This window comes from Desmodus rotundus, chromosome 3 (assembly GCF_022682495.2).
Source record: "Desmodus rotundus isolate HL8 chromosome 3, HLdesRot8A.1, whole genome shotgun sequence".
NCBI classification, from domain to species: Eukaryota; Metazoa; Chordata; class Mammalia; order Chiroptera; family Phyllostomidae; genus Desmodus; species Desmodus rotundus.
The window spans coordinates 839,871-845,209 of NC_071389.1; positions in this window are offsets into that span (position 1 = coordinate 839,871).

Consider the following 5,339-nt stretch of genomic DNA (forward strand, 5'->3'; position numbering starts at 1 on the left):
GTGTCAGGGCTGGGCGTGCAGGGACCCGACGGGCCAGGGCTTCTCTGAGGCAGCGTCTCCATCTGCCCCCAGTACAGCACTTGCCCCGGCGGGGGGTGGGGAGAGGATGTGAGGGCAGGGGTCACGGCTGCAGCAGGAGTGACTTGGACCAGACAGCTGAAGGATTTCCTGGCTAAGGACTGGGGTCCAAGGAGAGTAGGAGCTTGCCCTCTGGCAACTTGTTTGGGTCCTGGTTGTCCTGGACCTAACTTCCCCTGCCCTCTGATTGGTGTGGGCACAAGGGTGGGGCTGGGGACACTAGAAGAGCGTGTGTGGGGCACAGGGGCGTCATTGCCAGACACGCCAAGGATCATGCACTCCTGGCAGTGCCTCTGATGCGCTGTGTGGTCTCAAGCAAGGCGCCGACCCTCTCTGGGCCTCTCTGGAAGAGGGACAGCGTGGGACAGCCCTCACGGGGTAGATGCACACCTAGACTTCACGCCATCCCCTCCCACTCCTCCAGTTCCTGGCAGAGATGCCCTTTGTGACTGTGGGTGGGGGACAGTGTGGCAGATGTGGAGGGGTGGCTGGTACGGACGCTCCCGTCTTGGCTGCGTGCTGAGAAGAATGTGCGGGTGCCCCGCTCCTGGGGAGAGAACAACCTCAAATGTGCAGCTGAGGATGGAGCAGATGGCTGGAGTCTTGTCCGGCCCTCCATCTGCGCAGCTCACGCGCTGATGACGATGGTCTCCCTCCTCCTGGCACCTTTCTCCTGGAAAGCCTGTGCACGGAAGTGCTCCTCTCCCGGGCAGGCTGTGTGTCTGTCACAGGGGACGCGGAGTGGGGGGTTGTCCGGTGCCAGCGGCCCCACGCACATGTGGGCTGCTGGGGAGGGGCCTCCAGGAGGGGCTGAGTAATCGGAAGTGCTGGTTTCTTCTGGGACCTCATCTCCAGCCCAGCGAACGTGGGCTCCTGCTGGCTGGACGGGCTTCCTGGGTGGGAGAGGCTGTGGGCATGGGCCTGGGGTGGGGGAATGGACACCCCCCGCTGGGGGACAGGAGGTCTTCTCTGGCTCTGGGGGGCTGGGAGGAGAGGAAGTCGCTGACCTGGGTGGTCCCGCATGGGGCCGCCGCCAGCCGGGCATTGTGCCGAAGGGAGCAGTGGGCTGCTCTAACAGTCCGTCCACCTGCTCGAGCAGCCCTAGGGACCCGAGGTCCTAAGGGTGGGGAGCAGGCTGGGTGCCCCAGGAAGTCTCCGTCAGCAGGCATGTCCGCAGGAGCCACAACGGGGCCCCCGACTCGAGGACACTGGGCCACACTGTCCTGGGGGTCCCTCAGCCAGCTCAGATCAGGGACCCGCAGACACACCTCCAAGTGACCCCAGGGTGGTGGTTCCCCGTTGATCGGAAGCCGGCCTGGCCCACATGCTCGCCTGCCAGCTGCACTGCTGTTTGCTTTGGAAATTCTTCCTGGAGCTGAGGCTCCTGCGGGGAAGAGCCACCACCCCCTCCCAGTCAGTGGGAGGCTGGGGCGCGGCGCAGAGGAGAGACAGGGAGAGCCCACCTTGGGACAGGTGGTAGGGACCAACAGTGGGCCCAGCCCCCAGGCAGGCAGAGCAGAATGAGGCTCCTGCTCGAGGTTAGAAGTCAAACTTGGACACTGGTGCCCCCTCCGTGCCAAGGCCCCAGGGCTCTTCAGGCAGCTGGCTGTCCTGGCTGGAGGAACAGGGGCTGGGGACAGCTTCAGGCTCAGCCATCCTGCTTCCTGTCTCCTCCGTGGCTCTGGGCCCGCTCTGCCTGGCAGCCATCCAGCCCGCCAGCTGCCACCCGGCCTCCCCTGATGCCCGGTGGGTGTGCTATGGGGGCACGGCTGGCTCCACCAAAGCCTCCAGGACCCCTCCCTGGGAGCTGTGGCCCCCCTCACCCTGCAGGAGCTTCCTCCCCTCCCCTCAGGCAGGCTGGGCTCCATCTGGTGACTTTTCAGGAAAGTGCCCCCACCCCCGGTCGCTGCTGTGAGCCTCGCTTCCTTTCTAGCTGCTTACTCAGGGCCCCCTGGGGCCCGTCCCCGCCTAGGCTGAGCACCCCTTCCAAGGAACTCTGACGTAGGTGGGTGTGCATGGGCCCTCCTCCGGGCCCCTCCCAGCTGCTACACTGCTGCCTGGCCAAGGGCCCCCAGAGCACCGGAACGGGCACCTGTGAGGGCAGGAGGCAGTGGATGGCTATTAATAGTACCCTCTCCACAGGACTGTTGCATGTGATTAGCGCCACGAGGGAGCTGAGGTGGGGACCACCTCGGCCGCAAGGGCCAGGGTGCTGCTCCGGGGGGGCCCTCTCGGAGGCCGGGCTGGCTTGGCCCGGGGCTGCCAGGCAAGCAGAAGAAGGCCGGGCACTGGGAGCAGGACACCCCAGGACCCCGTGGCTCCCAGCAGGCTGAGCGTGAGGGCCCGCGGCATGGAAAGGGCTTCTTGGGGGCGGACCCCGGGCGCTCCCTCCTCAGAGAATATCTGTCCACTTCCGCGGGCACCGGGACAGTTGTGGACGGCTGTGCCCATCACAGGTGCTTTACTCCTGGCCGGGGGGACAGGGCAGGACGGTCCCCCTGGCCCTCCCTGGGTTCGAGGGTGTCCTCGGAGGGGACCAGGCTGTCGCTGCCCAGAGCGAGAGTGCCCAGGGGCCAACTCGGGCATTGGCAGGTATGGCCCAGACCCGGGGCCAGTCCTTTGGTGGGAGAGCAGGCTGTGGCCAGCCCTTGGCGCTGGCTTCCGCCCTTGGCACACTCCCCACCCCTGACCCAGGGGCCCGGAGCTCACGCCGGGGGAGGGTGGGTGTCTAGAGGCTCACTCCTCTGGCCTCCTGGACGCTGAGGTCTGAGGTGGGCGCAGTGGAGCTGGGCCCCTGCCCACACAACTCTCATCTTTCCCACCACCAGCGGGAGCCACCTGCCTCTTGGGGGGTTTGCAGGAGGAGGAGGGCCCGTCCTGTCCAGCAACCCTCCTGATCTAGCGGCCCCCACCCCCATCCCTAGCCCTCCCCCTCGTCTGGGACCAGCCTAGGCTTTGCTGACCCTGCCAGGTGACCCTCAGGCCAGCCCTGGCTCCCACGCCCCCAGGGCCTGGGCACACTCCCCGGGCACAGCCCCCCTGCTGGGGGGATGGTGTGAGGAGCCGACTTGCACTCTCTAATAAAATAAAAATAGTTGTGGGGGCAGAGGCACCCAGACATGGGGGGGATCCCCCCCACCCTCCCCGAGCTGCTTCTCAGACACTTAAATAGTCTCGGCCATCTGTGTGCGGGCCGCCCCTCCCTCCGTCCCTGCACAGCCTCCCCCTCTTTCCCCTTTCCACCAAGCACAGTCTGAGCACCTACTGTGTGCTGAGCGGGGCCACAGCAAGAGGAGGGGGGTCCCAGGGCTGCCAGGGGTCCCAGGGTGCTGAGGACTCCATGGGGGCAGAGGGCAGGGCCAGAGGGCCTCAGTCCCATGTGGCCGGCGGTTGCTGACCATCCTAAGTACAGTGGACATGAGAAGTGCCCACTGAAAGATCCTTCAAGAGGCAAAGAAGTTTGGAGGCGGAAGAGGTAGGGACTGGAGATGGATGAGCAGGGCCCGTGGAGGTGCCGGCGGGAGGTGCACCCCCACTAGGCCCCAGGGGGCGTCCCCACACCGCCGGAGCTTGCTGAATGGAGGCACAAGTGACTCGGGGCAAGAGCCTGTGCCTGGGCCCCGCGGTGGGAGGGTCTGCCGGCGCGAGCGTGGGCTCCCCCGAGAAGCCTGTGGGTGTGCTCTGTGGGTTTTGCTGGAAGATTACATCGATTTCCCAGCCTTCCCCAGCGGAGACGCGGACTGCCTCTTGTCGCCTGCTGTGTCAGGACGAGATCCGTCCCCACCGAGACGTGAGGACAAAACTAACCCAGCACTCCCAGCGTCCCACAGCGAGGGCTCTTCCCTGGAGCCGCTGCCGTGCTATCCTGAGGCTGCAGTGTCCCCTGTGGGGCTTGGGGAAGAAGGGAGCATGGGGTGGGGATGCCTTCCGACAGGTGGGGGCGGAGGCGAGGACTCCCTGGAAGCTGCCGAGGGCAAGTGTCCGGGCCAGGCGTCCGGGCCAGGCGTCCGGGCCAGGCACAGTGCGGGCCCAGCGGAGGGGGACACCCTCCTCTGGGCTGTCTGTTTGCGTCTGAGGGCCCTCCCTCCACTCCCCTCGGTGGCTGGCCCTGCCCGTCCGTCTGTCTGTGCCCCACACTCCTCCAGTACCGGGGGATGGCCGGGCCCCAGAGAACTGTCACAGGCCATGACCATGCCTGTGACAGCGTGCCCTGAGCTGGCTCCGTGTTGCCACCCAGAGCTGGCTTCGTGGCCTTGGCACTGGGGCCCAGCCTGTGCCCACCTACACTGGAGTACCTGTGAGGGCCAGTCCCGGCCAGAGCAGGGACAGAGCAGGGAGGCCCCCGCCTGGGGGCCCCAGGGGCCACACACTGCAGGCATGTGCAGGCCTGTCAGACAGCCGAGAGGCAGCCCTGAGGAGACGTGAAGGGCTCTCTCAGGTCTCGGGACAAGGAGCAGGGAGTCGGGGGGTGGGCAGGTGCTGCCTCTGGAGTCCTGTGGCCCTGGGCCGTGCCCCACAGCTGCAGGACTGGGTCTGCCCGTCTCCTGGACGTCCGAGGTGGGGTGGGGTCCCCCGGCTCCTCCCCTCCGGCAGAGCCCCGCGTCAGGCCACATTAGCTGCCCTTCCTCTGCCTGGTCAGCGGAGGATCACGGCCTGGGGCAGCTGAGGAGGCCATGGGGAGCGCGGCACCCAGGGTCTGGCCGCTCAGCTGTGCCTTGACCTGCCTGGGCCGAGAGGGCAGCCAAGCCCCATGGCAGGAGACGACGGATTAGCTAGTGGCTGACAGGCCAAGGGGGTGGCCTAAGGAGGGTGTGCTTGGGAGCTTTGGGGGGTGGGAGGCTCCGGCAGCGGTGGGGAGAGGATGGCAGCCTTGGGCATCAGGTGCAGGGAAGACGGTGGGGAGAGACTGCTCCCGGTAGGGCCTGGGACTGCGCCCCAGAGGGTGGCACCATGAGGACCATTGCCTCAGGCCTTGGGGCTGTGTTCTTTGGGTTTCCGGGGGTGCTGCCCGTCTGTCCTGCCTGCTCACTCAGCCAGGATGTGGAGACTTGTGGTCTGGGGCCTCGAACGACAGGGCTGCCTGTTCAGTCCCCTCCTGGCTCCCAGCTAGGAGCTCCCTGGGCCTAAATCCTCTGGCCAGCTGAGCTGGATCCCGGCTTAGATTAGCGCAGGGGATTGGGCAGCGGGTGGGTGGGGTGGGCAGGGCGAGAGCTTCCCCACCTACACACCCCGCGACTGCACCTTTGGGGATCTGTCCGCAG